The sequence below is a fragment of the Aulonocara sp. 'chitande type north' Nkhata Bay genome, linkage group LG16, assembly GCF_057382095.1.
Source record: "Aulonocara sp. 'chitande type north' Nkhata Bay isolate Kocher_YH1m ecotype deep benthic linkage group LG16, A_spYH_male_GT1.1, whole genome shotgun sequence".
Taxonomy (NCBI): domain Eukaryota; kingdom Metazoa; phylum Chordata; class Actinopteri; order Cichliformes; family Cichlidae; genus Aulonocara; species Aulonocara sp. 'chitande type north' Nkhata Bay.
Window position 1 is genome coordinate 26136943 of NC_141359.1, and position 16760 is coordinate 26153702.

The following is a 16760-nucleotide window of genomic DNA, read 5'->3' on the forward strand; positions in this document are numbered from 1 at the left end:
TAAATAAATAAAAACTGTAAAATACGAAAATTTTATATTCCTTTTAAGACCATTTGAGACTGAAAATGATTAGAGCGGCTTACTTTATTTCACTCTCGCTTCTGTCAGGATGAAGACAGGACTCTCCCTAACTGCAAGAGAAACAATACAGACTAGAAATAAAAGCATAAAAAGCATAAATCTATTCAACATGTAGTATCCTCCAGTGTTAAAACTGGCAGCAGACGCTCGGATAAGCCCTCCCACATACTCAGTCTTGAGAATTTCACTGTTTGTGTTCTTTTGAGGAGTTTGTGTTGAATAATACCCACATGGCAAGACATAACAATCTGTAGATTAAGCCCAACAAAAATATGCGTAGAACTCCCTGGCTTTCAAGTGCATTCAAAATACAATTCCCTCATAATCTGAGCTTTGTAAAAACAAAAAAACAGTGTTGGTTTCTTAGTCAACATTAGAAGTGGATTAACAAGAGAACTAGAGATGCATGGTGTTTGAAAGAGCCTTGATACACAATTGCGTGAGATAAACACGAAGCCTTCACTGCGACAGTGTGCATAAGAAAATAATTGGCTTATTTATAGATGGTGTGAAATTAAACACACTTAAAAGCCTGGGACAGTATGGTTTAATCAACTGCCTTCAATTCAATTTATGCTCACAATTCACAATGCAACTGAGGAGGGGAGCATTAAATGCATTCCCTTATTACTCTATAAATGCAAGTGTCCAAGCAGACAAAACCCAAGTAATAAATTAATAGTAATAAAAACACCAGCTGTGTGGACAGATGTAGAAATTAAAAGCCAGCAACGAATACAACAGGCAGTCTAGCTTAATAAAATACATGGCAGTAACATTTCTTTGAACCAATCACATGTACCTACTGTGCAATATTTAAACATATTTAATGTTGATATGTATCTCGTTCAGCACTGGCTGAAATGTTAGTCGGTGCTTCAAGCATTTGAAGTCCTTTTGGGGAAATTTGATATTCAACATTAACAAAAACAACCAAAAAACAACTCCTGCTAGAGACCTTTTAACTTGAACTTGGCAATGTTGATATCAAACAAGTCAATTAGTAGATGGATATGACAATAATAGAGCAATAATCCAAACAGGAAAAGGGATAATGTTAATGTCTCACTTAAGACACCTTCAATGAAGGTTTAACCAGATAAAACAGTGAAAAAAAGACCTGATACTGATTAAACCGTCATTCCACCCTGTAACATGTCCAGCTCGTCACATCTACCAGCAACATAAGAGTTCAAAAGTCTTCTAAAAATCAATCTCTGATCAGTAATTACCAACAATACCAAAGTTTTTTTTTTTTAGTTCATTTTTTAATTTGGAAGGGAGAAAATGAATAGCCTGGACTTTGGCTCCCATGGGCTGTACCTGCCCCTCAACAATTACCTTACCTATGTAGGTCACAGTAGCCCTGGCAAACCTGCAGCCCAGTTTACTGTAGGTTGAGCTCATCCAAGATATAGGGAGTGCAGAATTATTAGGCAAGTTGTATTTTTGAGGAATAATTTTATTATTGAACAACAACCATGTTCTCAATGAACCCAAAAAACTCATTAATATCAAAGCTGAATGTTTTTGGAAGTAGTTTTTAGTTTGTTTTTAGTTTTAGCTATTTTAGGGGGATATCTGTGTGTGCAGGTGACTATTACTGTGCATAATTATTAGGCAACTTAACAAAAAACAAATATATACCCATTTCAATTATTTATTTTTTACCAGTGAAACCAATATAACATCTCCACATTCACAAATATACATTTCTGACATTCAAAAACAAAACAAAAACAAATCAGCGACCAATACAGCCACCTTTCTTTGCAAGGACACTCAAAAGCCTGCCATCCATGGATTCTGTCAGTGTTTTGATCTGTTCACCATCAACATTGCGTGCAGCAGCAACCACAGCCTCCCAGACACTGTTCAGAAAGGTGTACTGTTTTCCCTCCTTGTAAATCTCACATTTGATGATGGACCACAGGTTCTCAATGGGGTTCAGATCAGGTGAACAAGGAGGCCATGTCATTAGTTTTTCTTCTTTTATACCCTTTCTTGCCAGCCACGCTGTGGAGTACTTGGACGCGTGTGATGGAGCATTGTCCTGCATGAAAATCATGTTTTTCTTGAAGGATGCAGACTTCTTCCTGTACCACTGCTTGAAGAAGGTGTCTTCCAGAAACTGGCAGTAGGACTGGGAGTTGAGCTTGACTCCATCCTCAACCTGAAAAGGCCCCACAAGCTCATCTTTGATGATACCAGCCCAAACCAGTACTCCACCTCCACCTTGCTGGCGTCTGAGTCGGACTGGAGCTCTCTGCCCTTTACCAATCCAGCCACGGGCCCATCCATCTGGCCCATCAAGACTCACTCTCATTTCATCAGTCCATAAAACCTTAGAAAAATCAGTCTTGAGATATTTCTTGGCCCAGTCTTGACGTTTCAGCTTGTGTGTCTTGTTCAGTGGTGGTCGTCTTTCAGCCTTTCTTACCTTGGCCATGTCTCTGAGTATTGCACACCTTGTGCTTTTGGGCACTCCAGTGATGTTGCAGCTCTGAAATATGGCCAAACTGGTGGCAAGTGGCATCTTGGCAGCTGCACGCTTGACTTTTCTCAGTTCATGGGCAGTTATTTTGCGCCTCGGTTTTTCCACACGCTTCTTGCGACCCTGTTGACTATTTTGAATGAAACGCTTGATTGTTCGATGATCACGCTTCAGAAGCTTTGCAATTTTGAGACTGCTGCATCCCTCTGCAAGATATCTCACTATTTTTGACTTTTCTGAGCCTGTCAAGTCCTTCTTTTGACCTGTTTTGCCAAAGGAAAGGACGTTGCCTAATAATTATGCACACCTGATATAGGGTGTTGATGTCATTAGACCACACCCCTTCTCATTACAGAGATGCACATCACCTAATATGCTTAATTGGTAGTAGGCTTTCGAGCCTATACAGCTTGGAGTAAGACAACATGCATGAAGAGGATGATGTGGACAAAATACTCATTTGCCTAATAATTCTGCACTCCCTGTATTCAGACAAAGCTTGAAAGTTCAGTACATGGCCTTTTCATTTGTTGCTCAAAATCACAACACTATCCAGATTTACAACGCAGTTTTCCAGACCAACAACCACCCTATTCAGTCTTTGAAAGGTAGCAGGTGCACTTCAGCATAAGGGTAGAAGCCTGAAGGCGTTATAAATGAGGCAACTAAATGCGAGTCATAGACAAGGAGAAAGTATCAAATTAGTCAGCCGCACGTTTCTAGACTTTTAATGTTCAAACAACCCATCCATTTTACCAGAAGACTGTGATATTGATATTAATTCCCCCAGGTACAGTACTATTTTCTAAAAAATGTATCCCCCTCCTGAAGGCACCCTTGAACAACACATCTCCCCCTATGAATTGCTCCTTTATTAACTTGGTGACAATGAAATTAGGAGTCAGGTTTAGCGTTTTACTTATGGCTTTGAGCATGTGTGCCTATACAAATCTGAAGGAGTCAGTGGTGTAAGCATGCAAGGCCAGGGAGAAGAGTCTTTTTTGCATTCGTGGTTGTTCGCATGCTTCAAGTATGCATGCCACAGCAAACTCAACAGAGCATCTTGTTTTAAACTAATAATAACCAAATTCATGTTTTTATACTCAAATTTCGGGCACACTGGCCTTCGCTGAGAAGTCAGATTACTGTTTTTATGCTTTTTTTTGTTAAAAAGTAAATTTGAAAAAACATGGATAACAACAATAATTATGTTTTAGTGATAAAATGTTTTTAATTTCAAAAAATCTTGCACCGATGGAGTTATCATAACAAAAAGATTAAAAAAAAGATTTTGGTCATTACTAATATTGTTACAGCTGTGGTATAAACCTTAAATTGGGTGGCGATCTAATAAGTTTGTTAAACACTGCAATTTCCTTAAAAATTCAGTTCTATGTAATATATTAGTACATTTATTTCAACTACATCGAGTGCAATACCTAAAAATATGTATGCATTGAAATAACAGTTTGCTTATGTGACGCCCACAAGTGTATGGTCACAATTGTAATTTTGTTGTGAATTGTTTTTGATGTAAAAGACCTGATTTTATGGTGGTATTGCACTTTTCATTTAGCGTTATGGACAATGTAATTGCGTGGCATTGCCACAAGGGGGAGATAGTGGTGAGTGCGATAGGCTGTTGCAACGCGTCTCGGCCTCAGACGAGGAAGAGCCTGCAGACCGAACGCAACTGATGTCTCCTGTCTCTGCTTTTCTGTTAAAAAAACAGGTCAGTAGTTCACGTTTGCTCACCACAATGTACATATAAAGGCAAGAAACCTTTTTCTGTCTTAGTTTAAAGACCGCAAATGTTGTGAGAGAGTGTGTTTTCACTGATTGAGAGAAAGCTAACTATACCGCCATTTGTAATGGCAGCCGCCATTTCACTCGTAGTCTAAATAGGCAGCTGGTCTTATTACCTGTTTTATTTTGTGACAAATGGAGCTCTTAGACACTTCTTTTATCCTGGCATTATTGGAAGTTACAGTTGATTAGGACCTACCCAGTTCTTATGTGTCAAATGTAAATAGTCTGATGTATACTGTTTGTGGATGATTGTGAACTGTTTGTGAGCAAGGGAAGAATATTTTTGTTTATTGGTTACAAATGTAATATATTGTTTGAATCTGTTAAAGTATAAGAAAAGTATAAAGGTGACATAAGCGGGTTAATTGCAGTGTTAGTGGTGCTGCACAGAAATGTTTTGATGCTGAAATGCAGTAAAATTGGTTACAGATTTATTGTAAATAAGGACGTTCATATACAATGATTATTTTGTAAGTTTATTCTTGCGAGAGTGCAAGGTAACCAAAAGGGTTTGAGCTATGGACCTAATTGAATGTTTGTGTTGTTAAAAGAGAAATGTGTGTGTCTAAATGAAAAGAAAAGGACGTTGTTAAACTCTGTTAATAAATCAGACGAGGAAGAGCCTGCAGACCGAACGCAACTGATGTCTCCTGTCTCTGCTTTTCTGTTAAAAAAACAGTTTAAAAACAGACCCCATCGAAGGCCTGTAACACTTATAGGGTCTCACCCAACTACCAATCACACTTACAACATGTGATAGTCTTAATCTCCCAAATTAAACAATTTAAAAAAGTAACATTTACTACAATGATTTCTTTTAGTGTTATCAACAGGACTAAAATAGGAAAATAACAAAAATGAATGAATAAATTAATATGAAATTCTATCAGCTGTTTGCCTTTCACCACCTGGTAACCCTCTTCCTTTTCTATCATACTCACTTCCAATTACACAGCATCAGAATGATGTTTGCTAGCTGTGACGGACATGCAGTAAGTATACAAGGTTCATTATATAAAATCAGAAGTTCAAAACCAAAACTCTACTAATTAGTTAGGTTTCACAAGAATGTGTCATCAAAATGTCAGAAGCTCCACATTTTAAACACATCCCACTAGAGCTTTAGACATCTCCTACAAGTAAAATCCACTTATTACAATGACAGTCTGTTGCTGATGAGGCACTGTACAGAGAAAGTATATATCACAGGTCTCCTTCTTGTAATAATTCACTTTGTAATAGGGGTGAGAACGCTACAGCATTTTATTAAAGTGTGAGCACTTGGACAGTGAGTACAGTATATTTTTAAATGTGGACACACACACTCAGGTTTTAGAATGGCTTGGGATTCCCGTGACCTCCTGCTTCAGTCGCAAGGGCCTTATCTCTGGAGGGTCAATTACCATTCGCTTTTGCTTGATCTTGTTTGTTTAACTTGACACGGTGAAGAAAGGCCTGACATTGACCAGAATTCACTGCATTAATGTGTTCCATGTTCTGCATTCATCACTGTCACTAACCTAGAGGAGAGTGCCGGCATCACATGAGGACAGAAAAGAGGCTGTATCTGTGTGTGTGGTAAAGACAGATGACACACACACATACACACACGATAAAAAAGAAAGAAAGATGTGTGCAGAAATAAGAAGACAAAAATGATTAATTTCTTCACTCCACTGACAACGATAATAAAATGTCTATTTTTTACACTGCTGGAAGATTGTTTTTAAAGAAAACAACAATCTAAAAAAAATGTTTTTGTGTTGTGCAACTCCATCGTCTGTGTGATGTGGGTGAAAATCTACAAGATGCTGTTCAGGGCTTAGTTCAGACAGTGACTCATACCGGATTCTCTTCTGTGCATGCACTCTTATTATTCCCTCTTGGTCACTTTAGATGTAATTTGTTACCAACTCACCAGGTGACAGTGACATTTGCCTTTTCATTTTACCTGAATGCACAAATTTGTCTTTATCAAATAATCACAATTATTATTTGTATTTATCCATTGAAGACATTTCACAACTGTATCTAAATGTAAATCTTCTAATAGTAGTCAAGATTGACATTTTTTCAAAATATTTTCTTTTACATAAGTTGTTCTTTTTCTATTTTTATGAATAGCTAATAATAGCATGAGAGCATGAAAGAGCATGTATGCTCCAGGGTTAAATAAATAACATAAATGCAACAGATGTACCGTTATAAATTAAACTAGTCAGACAAACTAGATGCTGGTTAGTGTCTGGTTTGGATCTATACGTTGTTTTTGTTGGGATAACATGCAAACTCCACACAGGGAGGGTTCAAACCAGAACTCTGGAGCTCGGTATCTATGTGTAGGCTTGGTGTATGTGTAAATACATGTATATTTAAATAAATACATTTAAAACATGTTTTATATTTTAGACTCTTCAAAATAGCCACCCTTTGCCTTCATTACTGCTTTGCACACTCTTGGCATTCTCTCACTGAGCTTCATGAGGTAGTCACCTGAAATGGTTTTCCAACAGTCTTGAAGGAGTTCCCAGAGATGCTGAGCACTTGCTTGTCCATTTGCAATCCCAGACCATCTTGACAGTGGAGGCCAGGCCATCTGGCGCAGCACTCCATCACTCTGCTTCTTGGTCAAATAGCCCTTACACAGCCTGGAGGCATTTTTGGGGTCATTGTCCTGTTGAAAAATAAATGCTGGTCTAACTAAACGCAAACCGGATGGGATGGCATATTGTTGCAGGATGCTGTGGTAACCATGTTGGTTTAGTGTGCCTTCAATTTTGAATAAATCCCCAACAGTGTCACCATCAAAGCACTCGCACACCATCACACTTCCTCCTCCATGTTTCACATTGGGAACCATGCATGTAGAGACCACCCTTTATCTTTCCTGAGTCAAACAAATATACAGCAACCAAAGATGTCAAATTTGGACTGATCAGACAAAAGCACAGATTTCCACTGGTCTAATGTTCGTTCTTTGTGTTTTGTGGTCTAGGCAAATCTCTTCAGGTTGGGGATTCGACTCCCAACCAAGGCGTCTGTGTCTAGTAAGAGTCCCTAGGCTAGACCTCCCATGCTAACCAAGCCTACCTCGGATAAGAATGAGAGAGAGATAACTGAAACCATACTGGCTTGGACGTCGCCCGGATTAACAAGCGTCAGGTGTTGAGCAACCAGGACACACTGAGAAGAACTGGGCTACTGGAAAAAGAAGGCATACGTGGGCAAGAGATGTAAAACAGAGCGCTATTGGAATGCTACTATGCAAGTAAACCCAGTGGAAGAGGTTACATGAAGAGGATGTAGCACCTATAGACTCTTCGATAGTCTTATCGACTCTTTGTTCCACACATGGATCCTGTAATGCCTAGAACTATACAGCATGAACAGGGCCCTAACCCTTCATCGGGAACTCAATAGGGATGTGGCGAACAACACTTGAGGACAACTTCAAGCCAATTGCACAAGCCACCATCAAGGTTCCACCAAGAAGATGCTCCATCCACAATGGTGTTCTGCATAGGCCTGAACCCCCTCAGTGAGATCACTGACAAGACTGGCTACAGATAGTGTCTATGGCGCAACTAGTGACTACGGAGAAAGCGTCAGCCTACATGGGTGACATCAAGCTGTATACCAGGAGTGAACAAGACATTGATTCACTGATCTCGAAGAGAGATACCAGCAAGATGGACAGCTTTCTGTATCCTTTCTTCATCACACCCAGCGCCGACAGAGGAATGTCATTCGGACCGGAGAACTATGGTCAGATGGTAACGAAGAGAGGGAAGGTAGTCAGAACCACCCTTTTCAGAGGCTGTGGTAGGATACAATCCCCTCAGCTCAGTTGTGATAGCAGCTCCTTCTTCAAAATGTTGGAGCACTGAGGTTTTTTGTTGTCAGTCTAGGTGTTAGGTATCGGAGATTCCATAGCTCCCACATCCTCTTCATGTAATCCCTTCCCACATTGAGGAAAAAAAAAAAGCACATTGAAACTTCATGTATGTAGTTATGTACATCCTCAAACTGCCAGTGTTAAATATATTAAATCTTCGACCATATAAAAGGTCTCAAGACAGCCTTAGAACACTCAATTTTTAATTTACATTGTAATTGATAAATTTTGCTAAAACCAGTTAAGCTTTGTAGAATGGTTTAATTTGATGCAGTTTAAGTGAAGTTAAGGGACTAAAAGTGTTACACATTTAAAACTTCAAAAATATGAGACTATCCAAGAAAGTTTAAAACTGCTTCTAAGCATGTTAAATACATAGTGATGATCAAAAATGATGAAAAGAAAATTAGGAATGTGTACTTTTACCATCTGCCGTTACAAAAACGTGTTTAATTTAGAAATTGTGTTGGTAGAAACTCCCACACAAGACCCTACAATAAACTCGCAGCTCAATTAGTGCAGTGGAGTTCACGTAAAAAGGCCTGCCACTAGCTGGATCTCTATTCACAGGTTATCTGTGTGTTTCCTTTCAAACTCACAACCCAAATATAGTCTTATTTGTCATACCTCAGGGGCTTGGGAGAAGCACTTATTAAGTAATGCTGCACCTAATTTTTCTGTGACACACAGTATAAAATACATAGTTTCTGTTAGTGTCACAACTGATTTTTAGTTGGTTTTAGAGTACAGGGTCTAAACCTACACCAGCCTGGAAGGAGGGAAGCATCAGTACCTCTCTAACATTTTATGCTCACAGGTTTTGGCCAGCGTTTGTACATCACCGTAGGAAACTTTTAATCAGTTTATCAATATGTGATTGAAGTGCAGACTTTCAGCTTCATTTTAAAGGGTTGTGTAAAAGTATTACATTTAATGTTTAGAAGTCACAGCCATTTTTGTACATAATCATTATTTTCAGAGGCTGAAAAGTAATAAGTGAAGATATATGGAATCAAGCTGCATTTCCTGGACATTCTCAGGGTAACAAAACATGTCATTGAGAGAAAAACAACATGGATGTGCTGTTCCAGTCAACATCTGGAGTATTGTTCCTGATCCCACATATGAGACAGAGAGTCTGAGTGTCATGGTTACTGAGCTAAAAGAGGATCATCAGCACAGAACATCTATTAAAGTAGAGAAATCTAAAACCTCTTCTCATAAAGGAACACATGAGAAACGCCCACTGGTAATAATCAGATAGGAGCCTGTTCACATACACATGCACCCACACACACTCACACTTTCCCGTAATATTTCATGAACATCCATGGTTAATCAAACCTTTGATTTCTTTAAAAAAAAATAGAATCTTTTCATGTACTTCTCTGAGCAGTAAAGAGGAACAACTGTAAGTAGTCTTCAGAGGCCGTGGTAGGACACAAAGTCATATGGAATGAATGGCAGAGTGAAATGTGAAGATGAATACCTCTGGGTTTACATGTTATGATCATTCATGTCACGTGAGAACTCAAATCAATGGTTTGACTGCAAAGTTAGCTAAAAATATGACCTTATATTACAATAAATTGTATCTGTATAATGGCAGTCATATTCTTTTCCCATTTTTAAGCACTTGTTGTTTCTATAATAAGCACCAAGTACAATCTAAGTTTGTTTGCTTTCTCTTTTACTTTCTTTCAGATGCCTCCATCACTTACTCGCACCCACACACTCACCACATTCCAGGCCTAGCTGTTCCACATTTCTTTTCCAACCATCCATCATATTCCACTTATCCAGTTTAGAGTTATGGTTGAGCTATACCAGCAGTCACTGGGTAAGAGGCAGAATACACCCTGGGCAAGTCACCAATCTATCACAGAGAGACAACCACTCACATTCACACCTGCAGAAAATTTAGACTCACCAATTAACTTAACATAATGAGGACCTCCTTGCTGTGAGGCAACAGTGCTACAAACTGCACCCCTTCCTTTAACCCTTTAAAACCTGAAACCTTTGCTACATAAGCTATATTTTTGCAATTTTAGTTATTAAAAATGTGTGATGTCATTTATATCATTTTTTGAGGGTAAAAAAAAAAGTCACGCTGAGGATGTAGACGTCGCAAAAACTCACAAAAACACATGTATCAAAACGATATGCTTGGCTTTAAAGGGTTAAGATATTTAATTAATTCAATGCTTAAATATATTGTTCTTACTATCGTGTTAACATGTGAATCATTCTGAACCAACGGGCTTGTGCATTCTACATAGAATCGGCCCCCATTTCTCTATAAAAGAAAACAGGTTTACCTCCAAGTAAAGCAAAGAAAGTGGTAATGATACTGCTTTACTTGGAGGTAAACCTGCACCTCTGAAGCAAGAGGAGTGTCCAAAACTTGGACAGTCACATCACTTGTATATACTAATCATGTGATACTTGATGAGCTACTTTACTAATTTCTCATGGTCTATAATAATCCACAAAGACCAACATTTATCTGATGTCTGGATTAGGGCTAAAACTACCAGTTATTTTCATTACTGATTAACTTGCTGAATATTCTTTTGAATAACTGTTTTTCCTTTCTTATAAAGGTGCTGTGAGGAATGCAGGGATCACATTCAGATCTATATTTGAGCTTCCAGGCAGATGACGTATTACGAACAGAATGACAGGAAGGGTGAGGCTTAACTGTATGAAAAGTACTGCTAGGCTGACTGCCAATAATAGACTATTGCAAACTCCTGATAGGTATAGATCAAAACAATGCCTATTTTTAGGGCTCATGCAGGCACAGTGAATGGCTTTTGTGTACTGGGTATTATTGCAATCACAGTGTAGAAACGGTGCTGAGCAAATCTCAGTAATTAACCTATGGTAATGACAAAAGCCAATTTATGGCTCTTAAAGATCAAATGTATCTGGGTTAATGTGAGGTCACATGCATGTGCGGGAATATCAGAGCTGGAATTGATGTAGCTGATTGGGGAGAGGTGTACAGGGATTACTGACAGTGTGAATGGTGCTGTCAAAAACATCTATTCTAAATAGACAATGGAGCGCAAGCTGTTGTCGAGCTTAATTCAAAACAATAACAGTACACAGTGTTAATACCACTGTACACTCACTCACTGGCTGGCTGTTTTAAAGTATGGTGATCTAAACAGAGAACTCATAGCTGGAGGGGTTTCATTATAAGGTTTTGGCCTGCGCTTTAATGTTACATCAAACCTGTAACCTTGGTTAAATAGCCTGAACTAGACTGAAAAGTAGTAGCTACATTAAGTATAATAAGTTCAGAATGAATTAGAAGACCCTCTCCTTGCAGTGCTCCACTAACATTAACAGTATACAGTTGAAAATGTGGCGAATGGACACTTGCTCTTTTCTCACAGTGCATCCTTCTGCCATCTCCTCCCCAGGTAAATCACACACACACACACACACACACACACACACACACACACACACACACACACACACACACACACACTTGGGCATCCACATGATGTAAAAGAATTCCCCCCCTTGTTCCACTGCACCATGGGCGTTTTGTAGGCAACAGACTGATGTTTACATGGCCCCAATCACAGCAGACTGAATGCACTTTGGCTATGACAGCTTTCTACCATTAAGCAATTTGTGCCATAGCAACTCTTTGACGGGATCAGACCACACAGGCCAGCCTGTGCTGCCCACACACATTAATGAATCTTTGGTGCCATGATCCTGTCTCCAGTTATAGCTCTCCTTACTAAAGACCACTTTTAGCAGGTACTAAACACTGCATGTGCTTGATACGATCATTTATCCATCACATTTTTGGATCTTGTCAAAGTCTTTTAGGTCTTCCTTCTCTTTCAGCATCAAGGAATGACAATTCGTAAGTATTGTAATTGAACTCAACTCCATACTGGTGCCACTGTGACAGCATAACTAATGCTATCTAGTTCACCTTACAGTAGTTTTAGTGTGGCTTGTCAGTGTATATGAAGTTACTTTCCTGGTATCCATCAGCCCACCTGACCACTTTGTAGATCCTGCGTCTGTAGGTGGAAGCCAGATGTTGTGCCATCTGGACGCAGTGACAGACAAAACAGACATTAGTTATTCAGCCAGACTCCAAACAGAGCCTACTGACAGATCATGGCTCCTGGGGAGTTATGCTGCATTTAAATAGCACCTTTTGATATTAGATCAATACACCGGATTAACAGTCAAGTCATTCATGGGCAGATGCTGTGGGGAGACAGCATGCTTTGACTGTGATACATTATGTGCCAGAACTAAACAAAGAAGTTATTTCAATTCCAATGGTTTTGTTACTTTTTTCACAAAAGGTCAAGCGCTGTCAAAAATATCAGCATATTGACCTTTTTAAACATTCCAGAAACATTGGGATCATAGATTATGCTTTCTTCCCCTCTTTCTCGGTAACAAAGGGTTAAAACTCATTCACACCAAAGTCACAGGGGGCTGCAACTCTCTGTGCTTGTCATTTGCAGGTCATTGTACAGTTCATTTGAAGTCTAACATGGCATGGACTGTCCTGGTGATATGTGTGTATTGTCAGGAGGACAGAGAAGCTGTGCAGGATGACAGCAAGCTCTGTTACTGCTTGAGTAGATCCGTCCATTCAGTCTACCACCTACACATGTTTCATAATCCATGTTTGCAATCTAAAACAGGCTTGCTTCTAGAGTCAATATTTTCGTATTTTTGAGCTTATTTCTCTTTTTTTTGCAGGACACCCACACACCTGTAAATTTTCAGCTTCCAAGTTTTCAAAGTTTTGGTTTTTTTTTTAAGCAGTTGTAGGAGCTTACCTAGAACGATCTACTGTGCAGGGCGTGCTTCTAGTTTTAAATACCTACACTGAATTCAACCTACTGTTTATCCACAGCATAATATAGAACTGTGCCACAGACTTGCATTAATTTCCAAAAACAATTACACACCTCACTGTCTGACACTGTGAGGCATGTCCCTATACTCAACAAATATATAGGTAACTTCAGTACCTAGCTGTTGCAATTAAATACATTTGAGATCATTTTTTTAAAAGATTTACGTCTTCATTAGGAACTCTGGAAGGATATGGAGGTTAGACGGTAGCAAGAGACAAGTTATCACACTGTTTTTATCAGATTTGTTGAAAAAAATAAAACATGTTGTCCCTAATAAAGCAAAAGAAGAACGCAAACATCAAATTTATATTTAGGGAACCCTGAACTAGGATAATGTACATTTTATCCTAGTTTATGATGGCTGAAATACAGCTGTGTTACAAACAAACAAAGGCAGCAAGCAAAGGTGTTTGACTTTTTTGAGACTGCAGAAAGCATCAGACTACTGGTCTATTCAAATCTGCAGTAGACAGTTTGTATTGTGTTTTCTTCCCAACATGCACAGTGGAAATCAGTCAGGTCAGTGGGCTCAGGCACATTAATTTACGTTCAGTGACTAAATACGTGAACAGGTACACCCAAAGTGTTCCTCCCAAATGTTAAAAACACAATTAAAGGTCATAGATAAGTAAAAGCGTAATTTCACATTGTCATCTTATAATTAGCAATTTTGACTTGGTGTGTTGTATACTAGTTTTATCTATCTGGACATTAACTGTGATTGTGAACATGTTCATTGAGTGCATTTTAAACTGGTCTCCAGTTGAGTAAATAGGGAATGATCGATAGGATAGATCAAAATTGTTGCCTTGCACAGAGAGTAGATCAAGCAATCATATATATAGATATGATTATTCTCTTCTTTGCCTCATTTGTTAAAATACATACTGGAAAAAGCGCTACATGGTCACCAGTTCACTGTCACTAATGTCAACATTGTTGCTCCTGCAGTTTGAGTGTCCTTGGAGTTTAGCTTTATGACCGGAGGAAAAACCACTCCAGGGTGGTGAGACATCACCTCTCCTATCTCAGAGAAAGACAGTGCAGACGGCTATGTTGGCAAACATAAACATGTGGACACCTACTGTCTGAAGACACACGCATCCTGCAGATATATGCTGTGTGTGTCAGTGCGCGCGCGCACACACACACACCCTTGAAGTGAGTTGTCTATCCTCTCTATTTCACCGCTAAAGCAGGAAAATAAACGAGCTCCTGCTGCTGCCTCTCAACAATCCAGTTTTTCTTGTATAGTGGTGACATATAAGGGATTAAATATTAATACGCTATTGTGTATCGATTGACAAAATACCTGCCACTATAATGGGCCGGTTGATATTTCTGAATAAAACAATGACAAACTCGTTATCAAAGGGCATTTTTAAAACATTTATGACAAGTGAGTAGCTTTGGAGCAGGAGGCCTCACACGGACAATAAAAAGCATGCCGATGAAGACAACGTCCATTTAGACTTGCTCAAAATAAAAGTTAAAGATAATAAACAATGTCTCCTGAGCTCAGAAGCCATACCACCATGGATTTAAAACTCCAAAATAATGGATAATAATGATGGGTGATGAGGATGGGCTAACACTTCTAATTATTTACATGTCATTACAGTTTGTAGTGTAGACATCTAGCTGAGTTTTGATGTAAATAATCACAGCGTGCAAAAGGAGGAGTCCCTTTGGATTTGATGGCTAAAGAAGAAGATGGGAAATATTCAGTGAAAAAAAAAGAAAAGTTTTTCATTCTTTAATTCCAGAGGCAGAGTGAGCTACACTGATGCCTCCTTTGTTCGGCTGACTCATGGTTGGGGAATGGAACTGTTGTGTGGTGTGGAAAGATTTCACCACAAAAACAGAAAGGCAGGCCACTTCAAGCTGCAGGAAAGAAACAAAGAGGGTCTTTAAACATGCTAGTCCAGGCAGTGGAGAATCCAGTGAGTTGAGTCAAACTGAGAACAGTGAAGTAGAGATCTAGTGTTTGACACAAGGAGACTCTGGTGTGACTGTGAGAAGCCATGGAGACCCTTCCTGCTTTAGGGAAGGACTAGGGGAGACACTGGCTGTCCACTACGCAGGCCAGTGGGCCTTTCGAGGTGTCACCTCCACACAATGTGACAAACCCCTCTGGTCTGAGTCCTGTTCACACTCCCCCATCCCCTTCCTTATGTGTTCTTAGACAAATGAGTGAAGACCCCAGCTCGGGCACTACCACAGGCAAGGACGGAGACTGCATGGGCTCCACCAGTCAAGGCTTCTCGCTCCATCACTTCACACTTATATCCCCCACACTCTGCTATGTCCCCTTCCTTTATCTTACTTTTCAGGCTTCGGGCTTTCACTGCTCATTTTGTGACTACGAGACTTTTACCGAGGTCTCGCCCAGACATACGCCACATGTCACCCTGCCGTCTGTGGCCATGCTGCCTGGAGCCAGATGTGGTCTCAGGCTTGAACTGGAGACCTACTATGGCATGTCCCCAACAAACCCTTCTGTGTCTTATTCTTTATTTTTTATGGTGCTTACAGAAGACATATTCATACAGAACCTCGAGTACCAAGACAACAATGTAAGAAGCCAGCTTAAGCATAATTCCACATTAAATATAATAGACTCAATCAATCCATAATAAAAGCAGTGATACATTATTAAATAATGGCATCATGTTGCTAGATTTTTAACTACTTGCATTTGAGTATTCAGTGAGCAGTTTAGTCTAATGGTTTTCCAGTTAAGGGCCTTTCTAAAATCAGATGAACTTACGAGGTGATTACTGAGATAGGAAGGAAGAAACAAGCTAGCAGTGAGGCTGTAAGGAGTTAGAGATTGATGAATAGTTCTTTTTAAATAAAAGGTCTTTTTCATGCCATGTTTCCTCCACCTTCTTGCTGAAGAAATAATCCACTTTATTTCTAGCCTTAATAATGTATCTTATGGACCAAACACACTGATATTATGCTGCATATGTAGTTATGCTGCAGTAGGCCTAAGATGCCGAGTGGGCTTCCCTGTGCTGACTGTTTCTTCTTCACTCACCTTTTTCACTCCCTGTGTGTTTATAGACCTTTGCTGTATTAATAATTAGTAATCATTATCCCATAGTGGACAAAAGCATAGTGGGTCCTGTTCTTTTGTCCTGTCTTTCTCTGCTCTCTTCTCCCTCACCCCCAACTGTGAGGGAGAAGAGATGGCTGGCGGATATCCACCTCTCCCTGAGTCTGGTTCTGCCAGAGGTTTCTTCCTGTTAAAAGGGAGTTTTTTCTTCCCACTTTTGCCAAGTAGGTGTTTTTTTTTTCTTGTCATAGAGGGTCGTGTCATTTATGGGGTTTCTTTACCTAACGACATAAAATATCTTGAGGTGACTGTTGCTGTAAATTGGTGCTATATAAATAAAATGTAATCAAATTGGAAAATAAAGCTATGAAGCACCTAATTAGTTAGATAATTTATCCACCATTTAATGCTCGATACCTTCCGGGTTACTTTACTCTGATTACTCAGCTGCACGCACAGTGAGGCTTTAAGCTAACAGTTACAGCGGCAGCAGAAAATGTC

The 16760-nt window shown here is 39.3% G+C and overlaps 1 protein-coding gene across 1 annotated transcript in view; it reads right to left on the minus strand.

Annotated features, from left to right (window-relative positions):
* The window catches only part of LOC147311677 (glycerol-3-phosphate dehydrogenase, mitochondrial-like), a 62125-nt gene that overhangs the window by 41280 nt on the left and 4085 nt on the right, over positions 1-16760 (minus strand). Inside the window, exon 4 of the mRNA XM_086267474.1 lies at positions 84-131. The gene's annotated coding sequence lies outside the window, so the exon portion shown is untranslated. The remainder of the gene's footprint in view (positions 1-83; positions 132-16760) is intronic.